The sequence below is a fragment of the Scyliorhinus torazame genome, chromosome 5 (genome assembly GCF_047496885.1).
Source record: "Scyliorhinus torazame isolate Kashiwa2021f chromosome 5, sScyTor2.1, whole genome shotgun sequence".
NCBI lineage: Eukaryota > Metazoa > Chordata > Chondrichthyes > Carcharhiniformes > Scyliorhinidae > Scyliorhinus > Scyliorhinus torazame.
Genome location: NC_092711.1, coordinates 170874073 through 170887257, shown reverse-complemented (window position 1 = coordinate 170887257; position 13185 = coordinate 170874073). Strand labels below are relative to the sequence as shown.

Below are 13185 nucleotides of genomic sequence, written 5' to 3'. Positions count from 1 at the left end.
GAACCTTATCAAACGCTTTACTGAAATCCATATACACCACATCAACTGCTTTACCCTCATCCACCTGTTTGGCCACCTTCTCAAAGAACTCTATAAGGTTTGTGAGGCACGGCCTACCCTTCAAAAAACCGCGTTGACTATCTCTAATCAAATTATTCCTTTCCAGATGATTATACATCCTATCTCTTCTAAACCTTTCCAAGATTTTTCCCACAACAGAAGTAAGGCTCACTGGTCTACAGTTACTGGGGTTATCTCTACTCCCCTTCTTGAACAAGGGGGACAACATTTGCTATCCTCCAGTCTTCTGGCACTATTCCTGTAGACAAAGATGACTTAAAGATGAAAGCCAAAGGCCCAGCAATCTCCTCCCTCGCTTCCCAGAGAATCCTAGGATAAATCCCATCCGGCCCAGGGGACTTATCTATTTTCACACTTTCCAGAATTGCTAACACCTCCTCCTTATGAACCTCAAGCCCTTCTAGTCTAGTAGCCTGAATCTCAGTATTCTGCTCGACAACATTGTCTTTTTCCTGTGTGAATATTGACGAAAAATATTCATTTGGCACCTCTCCTATCTCCTCGGACTCCAAGCACAACTTCCCACTACTGTCCTTGACTGGCCCTACTCTTACCCTAGTCATTCGTTTATTCCTGACATATTTATAGAAAGCTTTAGGGTTATCCTTGATCCTACCTGCCAAAGACTTCTCATGTCCCCTCCTGGCTCTTCTTAGCTCTCTCTTTAGGTCCTTCCTAGCTAACTTGTAACTCTCGAGCGCCCTAACTGAACCTTCATGTCTCATCTTTACATAAGTCACCTTCCTCTTGGCAAGTGTTTCGACTGCTTTAGTAAATCACGGTTCCCTCACTCGACCACTTCCTCCCTGCCTGACAGGTACATACTTATCAATTCAGCACTTCTGGATGATTCTCACTGATGCTCCATTGAAACACGGGTATAGTGTCCAGGAAGGATGAACGCCAACTGCTTTATCCTCTGTGTTGAGGTATAAGTTCAGTAAAGTGTCGCCATTGAGTTTAACCAAACGCAGTTTTAGACATTTTAATGAACAGGGGTTGTTTCCACGATTTAGCTCAGTTAAATTGGTAGAGAATTAATGTAATTCCTTCTGCACCAGATGAATGTACCTTTTTCAAGTCCCTTTTAGCCAGATTATTAATAAATATGCACCAATGAAGGAGTTCAGAATGAAAAGATAAAGCGGAGAAGCCCCGGTTTAATTTCTGTGCCTCTACCCGGCTTCAGCAAAGTAATTTAACCTGGCCGACGGCAACGACTAGTAAAACCCATAAAGAGCAGTTTTTCTTCAGGGAAATTATGAATATCTATGTGCTCAGGCCATAAGGAAGGCAACCAGAGGTTATTCCAAACAGCAATTTAATATTTGGGGATGTAATCTCCCCCACTCCGCAGATTGGCAAACTGTGTAAATTATAGAGAAAAAAAGCTTCCTCTTCTCCGTTACCTGTTATTATGATGGGCGTGGTGCGCGTTAATAAAACTAAAATAGATATCGACACACTGATTTCTTATCACTGAATTGGATCCGCTCACACTGATGTCCACCCCCTGGGGCTCTGGACTAACCTGATTTCTGAACATGGATCTTTGCTGAACTTTCCTCCCAAGCTCAAGTTAACCACAATTAACTGGACATGTTCAGGACTTTCTTTCTGATGTGGAATTAGCTCAGACACAGTGGAGGCTGCCACGTTTCTGCGGGAATGTACAACAATGTGTAGGGGGCGGTTAAAAGGCAGGGGAATTGCCCTAAATCATGATTCTCATTTGGAGAGCCGGTTCAGACACCATGGATCAAATGGCCTCCTTCTGTGCAGTAACACTTCATTGATTCTGTACTGGGCAGTTAAGTGAAAGTAACCATGGTGAACTGGACCGCCTATGTCGGTTATTTAAACGTGATCTTCCTCAATGTGTCCGTCTGTAACTGGACCTCTCAACACTGAATGTAATGGCAATGACTTGGGACTCTCTATAATGCACACTGTCGTGTAGAACTGGGCTCAGTGTAACCTTTCTGATCTGGGCGATTATTCACAATATATATTGATGATTTAGATGAAGGAAAAAAAATGTCATATTTCTAAATTTACAGATGACACCAAGTTGAGTGGGAGGGTGAGCTGTGAGGAGAATGCAGAGATCCTTTAGTGTGAATTGTACAAGTTGAGTGAGTGGGTAAATGAATGGCAGATGCAGTATAATTGGGATATCTGCGAGATTATCCACTTTGGTTGTAAAACAAGAAGGCAGATTATTATTTGAATGGCCATAAATTAGAAGAGGGGAATGTGCAATGAGACCTGGGTGTCCTCATACACCAGTCACTGAAGGTAAGCATGCAGGTACAGCAGGCATTAAAGAAGCCAAATGGTATGCTGGCCTTCAGAGCGAGAGAATTCGAGTACTGGAGCAGGGATGTGTTGCTGCAATTATACCTTGGTAGGCAACATCTAGAATATTGTTTGCAGTTTTGGTCTCCTTATCTGAGGTAGGATCTTCTTGCTATAGAGGGAGTGCAGCGAAGGTTTACCAGACTGATTCCTGGGATGACAGGACTGACGTACGAGGAGAGATTGAATCGGTTAGGATTGTATTCGCTGGAGTACAGAAGAATAAGGGGGGATCACATAAAAACCTGTAAAATTCTAACAGGACTGGACAGGGTAGATGCAGGGAAGATGTTCCTAATGGTGGTTGTCCAGAACCAGGGATCTGAGGATACCGGGCTGACCATTTAGGACAGAGATGAGGAGAAATTTCTCCACAGAAAGAGTGGCAAGCCTGTGGAATTTGTTACCGCAATTGAGTCCAAAACATTGTGTGGCTTCGAGGAGCAGTTATATATAACACTTTGGGCGAAGGGACCAAAGGAGATTTGGGGGAAGGAGGGATTAGGCTCCTGAGTTGGATGATGAACCATGATCATACTGAATGGTGGAGTGGGCTTGAAGGGACGAATGGCCTCCTCCTCCTGCTCCTATTTTTTCTTTGTTTCTATGAATGTAACGGCGCAGAACTCGAACTTCTCACATTGAAACCAGCTGGACATAACTGGAAATGCTCCGAATTAATATACAGATGTTTGAATGAAGCTGGGTGCACAGTTTCAGAGTTATTTGTAAAAGGGGCTGTGCTGCCATCTCATCACTGGCACTGAGTAAATAATCACGGGGGAGAACCTGACCGTGTTTCCCATTAGGGCTCTGGTCAATCATCCATTAAACCACTAACTCGGCATTATAGGCTTGAAGCCGCGCACACGTCCTGTTTTCTTTATTCCAACCCAACGTTTATTATTCTGTTATAGTTAATGAAGGGATGTAATTGGAGCAGTCTGTCACTCTGTCTATTTTACATTGCAGCCGTGTGCGAACATCTGTAAAGTCTGGCAGCAGCTGCACTAATAAGGCATAAGACCATAAGACATAGGAGCAGAATTAGGCCACTCGGCCCATCGAGTCTACTCCGCCATTCAATCATGGCTAATATTTTTCTCATCCCCATTCTCCTGCCTTCTCCCCATAACCCTTGATACCCTTATTAAGAACCTGGGCAGCACCGTGGCGCAGTGGTTAACATTGCTGCCTCATGGCGCCGATGTCCCAAGTTTGATCCCAGCTCTGGGTCACTGTCCATGTGGAGTTTGCACATTCTCCCTGTGTTTGTGTGGGTTTCGCCCCCACAACCCAAAGATGTGCAGAGTAGATGGATTGGACACATTAAGTTGCCGCTTAATTGGAAACAATGAATTGAGTACACTTAAAAAAAAAATTTTTTTTTAATTAATCAACAACCTATCAATCTATGTCTTAAAGACACTCAGTGATTTGACCTCCACAACCTTCTGTGGCAAAGAGTTTCACAGATTCACCACCCACTGGCTGAAGAAATTCAACCTCACCTCTGTTTTTAAGAATCGTCCCTTTAGTCTGAGATTGTGTCCTCTGGTTCTAGTTTTTCCTCCAAGTGGAAACATCTTCTCCATGCCCACTCTATCCAGGCCTTACAGTATCCTGTAAGTTTCAATAAGGTCCCCACTCATCCTTCTAAACTCCAACGAATACAGACCCATAGTCCTCAACCGTTCCTCATGCAACAAGCTCTTCATTCCAAGGATCCTTCTTGTGAACCACCTCTGGACCCTTTCCATCATTGGGTGACTGGCAGAAGGCAGAGAGTGTGGAAAAAGGGGTCTTTTTAAGGATGGCAGCCAGTGACTAGTGGTGTGCTTCAGGGGTCGGTGCTGGGACCACAACTTTCCACAATATACATAAATGATCTGGAAGAAGGAACTGAAAGCACTGTTGCTAATTTTTCAGACGATACAAAGATCTGTAGAGGGATAGGTAGTATTGAGGAAGCAGGCGGGCTGCAGAAGGACTTGGACAGGTTAGGAAAGTGGGCAAAGAAGTGGCAGATGGAATACAATGTGGAAAAGTGTGAGGTTATGCACTTTGGAAGGAGAAATGGAGGCATAAGCTATTTTCCGAATGGGGAGATGCTTAGGAAATCAGAAGCACAAGGGGACTTGGGAGTCCTTGTTCACGATTCTCTTAAGGTTAACATGCAGGTTCAGTCGGAAGTTAGGAAGGCAAATGCAATGTTAGCATTCATGTTGAGACAGCTATAATACAAGCCCAGGGATGTTCTTCTGAGGCTATATAAGGCTCTGGTCAGACCCTATTTGGAGTATTGTGAGCAGTTTTGGGCCCCATATTTAAGGAAGGATATGCTGTCCTTGGAAAGGGTCCAGAGGGGGATCACAAGAATGATCCCTGGCATGAAGAGCTGCTCGTATGAGGAATGATCGAGGAGCCTGGGTCTGTACTCGTTGGAGTTTAGAAGGATGAGGGTGCATCTTATTGAAACGTACAGATACTACGAGGCCTGGATAGAGTGGACGTGGAGATGGTGTTTCCACTTGTAGGAAAAACTAGAAGCAGAGGACACAATCTCAGACTAAAGGGACAATCCTTTAAAACAGAGATGAGGAGGAATTTCGTCAGCCATAGGGTGGTGAATCTGTGGAACTCTTTGCCGCAGAAGGCTGTGGAGGCCAAATCACTGAGTGTCTTTAAGACAGAGATAGATAGGTTCTTGATTAATAAGGGGTTCAGGGGTTATGGGTAGAAGATAGGAGAATGGGGATGAGAAAAATATCAGCCATGCTTGAACGGCGGAGCAGACTCGATGGGCCGAATGACCTAATTCTGCTTCTATGTCTTATGGTCTTATGGTCATTGTGGGCATCTTGTTCCGAATGACCCTTTATCATCTGTCACTTCTTCTTGCTCATGTTGACACCAAAAAGCTACGAGGAGAAGATCTCTGAGTTAACAGTGGGTTTAGACAACATCAGCACTCAAAATCCTAAATCAATAATTGCCCCTTCGCTGCTCTCAGCTTGAGAATTTTGTCAAACAATGTGATTGACGAGTTTACCAATAGTTTTCAATTCATTCACATGAAGAGATCGCTTCAAGTCCGAGCCGGATATAACACATTTTAAAAACAAGTGTTGTTATTAATTTATTTTTGGGCTCTGTTATTGCATATATTATTAGGGCGGCACGGTGGTTATCATTGCTGCCTCACAGCACCATGGACCCCATAACTAGAATTATGATTTTTCTTTGGATGTAAGTGTAATTTAGCTGCTGTCGTAATCTCACCGGCACACATTCTACGTCTCCATCTGTCTCTCTTTATTTCCTAATTGTTGCAGCAAACTTGGCAGCGATCGTGATCCTGTCCCGAGGAAGATGTGGCTTCTCCCGATGTATCACCTGCTACTTGGTGTCTATGGCAGTGTCAGACTTCACAGTCATTGTTAGCTCTGTAATACTAAACCGGATTGCTGGCATTTATTTCCCATTCACTTTCCTGTCCATCACACACGTATGTCGTTGCCGGGCTGTCCTAAACTGCACAGTGTTTGGAGTTTCTATATGGCTAACAGTCGCTTTCACCTTTGACAGATACGTGGCAATTTGTTGCCAAAATCTGAAAACAAAATATTGCAGAGCGAAGACAGCGGCAGTTGCCATCGTGGCAATTTGTATATGTTGCTTTTTTGCATCTTCTTTCCTGTATTTGATTTATAAACCGTTGTACATAATTAATGACGTGCCCTGGTTCTGCAATGTAAAGGTCATGTTTTATACATCATCAGTATGGATCGCATATGACTGGATAATCCGCATTTCCACTTGGCTCTCATTCATTCTGATTATATTGCTCAATGCTCTGACCATCAGACACATCCGAGTGGCCAACAGAGCCCGCAGGAGACTCAGGAGCCAGAACAATGGAGAGAATGAGAGTGACCCGGAGATGGAGAAGCGGAGAAAGTCCATTGTTTTACTGGTCGCCATCTCAGGCAGCTTCATCCTGTCCTATGTGTTAACTGTGATTGCCTTCCTCTACGTTAGGATTGCGGGAACTACTTATTTCTCTGGCTCCAACTTCGAGGAATCAAATTATATTCTGGAGGAAAGCGGAATTATCTTGCAGGTGCTCAGTTACTGCAGCAACCCGTTTATTTATGCTGGGACACAGAGTAAATTCCGAGACGAGTTAAGGAATGGGGTGAAATATCCATTCATTCTGATCCGGAAAATATTTAAATAATGCCAACAGTCCAATGCTGTAATAATTCACCGTTATCGTCCACGTATAAATATTATCCAATCCCAGTTACATTGTCATATTTTGTGTCGTTTATCCTCTGAACGATTTTAGAAATATACAAGCCTGATCACCGCACAAATCAGATTTTAACCTCTTTTCAGTTAGTTGCCAATTCTCTTCCCCATCGAATAAATATTTTGACATTCTGCGGTGTCCGTGCAAAATGCAGGAGAGAAATTCTGACCACTCAGCTGCCATTGAACAGGAAACAATTCTGTGTAATGTGGGGGCCTCGATATCTCTCTGGGTGTGGATTGAATGCTAACGTTGAGCCCTCAATGTATTCTCACAGTAACTTCACTGTAGTGTTAATGTAAGCCGACTTGTGACAGTAGGAAAGATTATTATTATAACGAGAATGTGGACTGCCCAGTGCATTGCTCTTTCCTCAAAAAACGCCCAGGCACACTTGTAACCTTGTGTAGCCAAGCTGTGTCCATATTCAGAAGAGCAGAGCAATTTAGCGAAGAAAAAGATGAATTCACGTCCAATCCATTGCACACTCTGCTAGTATTCGAGGCACACCCAGACAGGCAGTCCCAGACAGGCAGACCCAGACAGGCAGAGCCAGGCAGGCAGAACCAGACAGGTAGACCCAGACAGGCACTCCCACACACGCACACCCAGAGAGGCACACCCAGACAGGCAGTCCCAGACAGGCAGAACCAGACAGGCAGACCCAGACAGGCAGTCCCAGACAGGCAGTCCCAGACAGGCAGACCCAGACAGGCAGGCACAGACAGTCAGACCCAGGCAGGCAGAACCAGACAGGCAGTCCCACACAGGCAGACCCAGACAGGCAGACCCAGACAGGCAATCCCAGACAGCCAGTCCGCACTGATGATGGTGGGGAACTGGAGGGAGCTTGATTGTGCGGGGCCACATTTGTCAATTGGCTCTTTGTAGCTTCTCGAAGCTCCCGCTGCCGGATCGCCGTCATGTCTTTGGCAGCGTACCGGAACACTCACTGTGTGTGTGGGACGCGCTGGGATGTCACGGGACACTCACTGTATGTGTGGGACACTCTGGGCTGAGGCAGCGTCCCGGGACAGTCACTGTGTGTGTGGAAAACTCTGGGCTGAGGCAGCGTCCCCGGAGACTCACTGTGTGTGTGGGATGCTCTGTATTGAAGTGATCCTGAATTTACACAGTTCAACCTCTGGTGTGACCCAGGAACCAACTTCCACCAAACAATGGCATTTACCAAATTCAAACAAAATCTGGCCGAATACCAGCCAGATTTTCGCTTGCGTCAGCATCTCTCTCACCTTGCAGCCAACCACTGTCCGTTTCTTCCTGCCTCTGTATTTGTTCTCCACCTGGCTCCACGGTGGGTGAGAGAGGGACAAGCAGCAGGATTTTACCCGAACTCTCCATTCACTTGCTGCCAGCAGAACGCGGGGACTGCAGCTTCAATCAGCGGGTTACTGCCCATCCCGGGGACACTCCAACCAGGAGCACAGGCTCAGAAACATGCAGGTACATTATACCCCGCTCACTTAACCTCCGAGCAGCATTTACACAATCCCTCAGTGAGTGGCCCTTCCTTTGAGCTTCTTCTGTTGTATTCAGCTCCTGTGGCCTCAATGGACTGGATTATTTCAGTTCGAAGTTTTCTTGTCATCACGCCCGAGATTCGGACCCTGATCTGGAGGATAATTGTGTCGGTGTGAGCAACAAAATCTGGCCCAATAACACGCAGATTTGCGCTTGCGTCAACATTTCTCTCACTTGCAGCCAATCACTGTCCGTTTCTTCCTGCCTCTGTATTTGTTCTCGACCTGACTTTTTCAGCTCTGATGTGAAGCAACAAATGTCACTGAACTGATTCTGGCAGAGCCCTTTCCTGCGAAACTGCGATTCAGCTTCGTTGAAAGGTTTGGTGGAGAACAATAAAGCATCATTCCCTGACCGGGAATTGAACCCGGGTCGCGGCGGTGAGAGCGCCGAATCCTAACCACTAGACTACCAGGGAAACTGACAAAGGGTTTTAACCCGTCTGACAGCATTCGCCTTTCATTCTTATTTCCCAGTTTTAATTAGAAATATACAAAATTACATGTTTATAATGAACAGAAGTGGCATCTTCAGCCAATCACAACACCAATTGTTGTTCGCTGGAACACGAAATCGACAGTGAGGTGAAATAGCCCAACAAGCTGCTCATGTGTAACTTCCAATTTCCAAAACCCACCAACTTGATCACTGTGGCTCCTGTGAAACTTACAACGCAACAAACAGCAGACATTCATCAGTAAATAGAAATAACTCATCTCAATTGTTAAAAACATTTTTTGTCGCAATTAAGTTTTGATCAAAATTTGAAGTTTCCAGTTTATGTTGATCTTTTTCTGAAGTGAAACTATCACGTTTGCTGAACATACACAAACTCCCCTGTTTCAGACAGGGCAGGAACATAAAAACTTACTGATCTGTAATTATGAGGCAAAGCTTCCTCGTTCCGATTTGTTGTTAAACATTAACACAACACGTCACCTCACAGCCTTGTGACATTTACACTTTTACAAGTTTGGAATGTATTTCTCTCTTCCCCGGCTCCACAGTGGGTGAGAGAGGGACAAGCAGCAGGATTTTACCCTAATTCTCCATTCACCCGCTGCCAGCAGAACGCGGGGACTGCAGCTTCAATCAGCGGCTAACTGCCCATCCCGGGGACACTGTAACCAGGAGCAAAGCTCCCAATACACCGAGCACAGGCTCAGAAACATGCAGGTAGATTATACCCCGCTCACTTAACCTCCGAACAGCATTTACACAATCCCTCAGTCAGTGGAACATCCTTTGAGCTTCTTTAGGTGTATTCAGATCCTGTGACCTCAATGGACTGAATAATTTCAGTGAGAAGTTTTCTTGTCATCACGTTGGAGATTTGCACCGAGATCGGGGAGATATTTCTGTCTGTGAGAGCAATAACATCTGACCCAATACCACGCAGATTTGCGCTTGCGTCAACAGCTCTCTCACTTGCATTGCAGCCAATCACTGTCCGTTTCTTCCTGCCTCTGTATTTGTTTTCCACCTGCTGCACTCGTGACTTTTTCAGCTCTGATGTGAAACAATAAATGTCACTGAACTGATTCTGGCAGAGCTCCTTTCTGTGAAACTGCGATTCAGCTTCATTGAACATTTTGCTGGACAACAATAATTCATCATTCCCTGACCGGGAATCGAACCCGCGGCGGTAAAAGCAGTATATCATTCGTCTTTCATTCTTATTTCCCAGTTTTAACTAGAAATATACAAAATTACATATTTAGAATGAACAGAAGTGACATCTTTAGCTAATCACAACAGCAATTGTTGTTCGCTGGAACATGAAATCGACAGTGAGGTGAAATAGCCCAACAAGCTGCTCATGTGTAACTTCCAGTTTCCAAAACCCACCAACTTGATCACCCTGATGTGAAACAATAAATGTCACTGAACTGATTCTGGCAGAGCTCCTTTCTGTGAAACTGCGATTCAGCTTCATTGAACGGTTTGGTGGACAACAATAAAGCATCATTCCCTGACCGGGAATTGAACCCGGGCTGCGGCGGTGAGAGCGCCGAATCCTAACCACTAGACTACCAGGGAAACTGACAAATAGGGTTTTAACCCGTCTGACAGTATATCATTCGCCTTTTATTCTTATTTCCCAGTTTTAATTAGAAATTACATATTTAGAATGAACAGAAGTGACATCTTTAGCTAATCACAACAGCAATTGTTGTTCGCTGGAACATGAAATCGACAGTGAGGTGAAATAGCCCAACAAGCTGCTCATGTGTAACTTCCAACTTCCAAAACCCACCAACTTGATCATTGTGGCTCCTGTGAAACTTACAACGCAACATCCGGCAGACATTCATCAGTAAATAGAAATAACTCATTTCAATTGTTAAAAACATTTTTTGTCGCAATTAAGTTTTGATCAAAATTAAAATAGTTTCCAATTTTTGTTGATCTTTTTCTGAACTGAAACTATCACACATTTGCGGAACAAACACAAACTCTCCTGTTTCACACTGGGCAGGAACATTAAAACTTACTCATCTGTAATTATGAGGCAAAGCTTCCTCGTACCGATTTGTTGTTAAACATTAACACAACACGTCATCTCACAGCCCTGTGACATTTACACTTCCACAAGTTTTGAATGAGATTATTTCTTGCCTGGCTCTACAGTGGGTGAGAGAGGGACAAGCAGCAGGGTTTTACCCGAACGCGGGGACTGCAGCTTCAATCAGCGGGTTACTGCCCATCCCGGGGACACTCCAACCAGGAGCAAAGCTCCCAATACACCGAGCACAGGCTCAGAAACATGCAGGTAGAATATACCCCGCCTACCTAACCTCCGAGCAGCATTTACACAATCCCTCAGTCAGTGGAACATCCTTTGAGCTTCTTCTGTTGTATTCAGCTCCTGTGACCTCAATGGACTGAATAATTTGAGTTCGAAGTTTTCTTGTCATCACGAGATTCGGACCCTGATCGGGGCGGGGGGGGGGGGGGGCGGGGGGGGGGGGGGGGATTATTGTGTCTGTGTGAGCATCAAAATCTGGCCCAATACCACTCAAATTTTCGCTTGCTTCATCATCTCTCTCACTTGCAGCCAATCACTGTCCGTTTCTTCCTGCCTCTGTCTTTGTTCTCCACCTGCTGCACTTGTGACTTTTTCAGCTCTGATGTGAAACAACAAATGTCACTGAACTGATTCTGGCACAGCTCTTTTCTGTGAAACTGCGATTCAGCTTCATTGAACATTCAGCTGGACAACAATAATTCATCATTCACTGACCGGGAATCGAACCCGGGCCGCGGCGGTGAAAGCGCCGAATCCTAACCACTAGACCACCAGGGAAACTGACAAACAAGGTTTTAACCCGTCTGACAGTATATCATTCGTCTTTCATTCTTATTTCCCAGTTTTAACTAGAAATATACAAAATTACATATTTAGAATGAACAGAAGTGACATCTTTAGCTAATCACAACAGCAATTGTTGTTCGCTGGAACATGAAATCGACAGTGAGGTGAAATAGCCCAACAAGCTGCTCATGTGTAACTTCCAGTTTCCAAAACCCACCAACTTGATCACTGTGGCTCCTGTGAAACTTACAACGCAACATCCGGCAGACATTCATCAGTAAATAGAAATAACTCATTTCAATTGTTAAAAACATTTTTTGTCGCAATTAAGTTTTGATCAAAATTTGAAGTTTCCAGTTTATGTTGATCTTTTTCTGAAGTGAAACTGTCACGTTTGCTGAACATAAACAAACTCCCCTGTTTCAGACAGGGCAGGAACATTAAAACTTACTCATCTGTAATTATGAGGCAAAGCTTCCTCGTTCCGATTTGTTGTTAAACATTAACACAACATGTCATCTCACAGCCTTGTGACATTTACACTTTTACAAGTTTGGAATGTGTTTCTGTCTTCCCCGGCTTCACAGTGGGTGAGAGAGGGACAAGCAGCAGGATTTTACCCTAATTCTCCATTCACCCGCTGCCAGCTTCAATCAGCGGCTAACTGTCAATCCCGGGGACACTGTAACCAGGAGCAAAGCTCCCAATACACCGAGCACAGGCTCAGAAACATGCAGGTAGATTATACCCCGCTCACTTAACCTCCGAGCAGCATTTACACAATCCCTCAGTGAGTGGCCCTTCCTTTGAGCTTCTTCTGTTGTATTCAGCTCCTGTGACCTCAATGGACTGAATAATTTCAGTTCGAAGTTTTCTTGTCATCACGCCCGAGATTCGGACCCTGATCTGGGGGATAATTGTGTCTGTGTGAGCAACAGAATCTGGCCCAATAACACGCAGATTTGCGCTTGCGTCAACATTTCTCTCACTTGCAGCCAATCACTGTCCGTTTCTTCCTGCCTCTGTATTTGTTCTCGACCTGACTTTTTCAGCTCTGATGTGAAACGACAAATATCACTTAACTGATTCTGGCACAGCTCTTTTCTGTGAAACTGCGATTCAGCTTCATTGAACGGTTTGGTGGACAACAATAAAGCATCATTCCCTGACCGGGAATTGAACCCGGGCTACGGCGGTGAGAGCGCCGAATCCTAACCACTAGACTACCAGGGAAACTGACAAATAGGGTTTTAACCCGTCTGACAGTATATCATTCGCCTTTCATTCTTATTTCCCAGTTTTAATTAGAAATTACATATTTAGAATGAACAGAAGTGACATCTTTAGCTAATCACAACAGCAATTGTTGTTCGCTGGAACATGAAATCGACAGTGAGGTGAAATAGCCCAACAAGCTGCTCATGTGTAACTTCCAACTTCCAAAACCCACCAACTTGATCATTGTGGCTCCTGTGAAACTTACAACGCAACATCCGGCAGACATTCATCAGTAAATAGAAATAACTCATTTCAATTGTTAAAAACATTTTTTGTCGCAATTAAGTTTTGATCA

At 44.6% G+C, this 13185-nt stretch overlaps 4 non-coding genes across 4 annotated transcripts; all 4 read right to left on the bottom strand.

Annotated features, from left to right (window-relative positions):
- Positions 1 to 8642: 8642 nt before the first annotated feature.
- Positions 8643 to 8714, bottom strand: trnae-cuc (transfer RNA glutamic acid (anticodon CUC)). Its single transcript has one exon. It is a non-coding gene; the product is annotated as a tRNA-Glu (tRNA).
- A 1550-nt stretch (positions 8715 to 10264) lies between these two features.
- Positions 10265 to 10336, bottom strand: trnae-cuc (transfer RNA glutamic acid (anticodon CUC)). The gene has a single exon. It is a non-coding gene; the product is annotated as a tRNA-Glu (tRNA).
- Positions 10337 to 11531: 1195 nt separating this feature from the next.
- trnae-uuc (transfer RNA glutamic acid (anticodon UUC)) lies at positions 11532 to 11603 on the bottom strand. Its single transcript has one exon. It is a non-coding gene; the product is annotated as a tRNA-Glu (tRNA).
- Positions 11604 to 12773: 1170 nt separating this feature from the next.
- Positions 12774 to 12845, bottom strand: trnae-cuc (transfer RNA glutamic acid (anticodon CUC)). Its single transcript has one exon. It is a non-coding gene; the product is annotated as a tRNA-Glu (tRNA).
- Between the last annotated feature and the right edge of the window lie 340 nt (positions 12846 to 13185).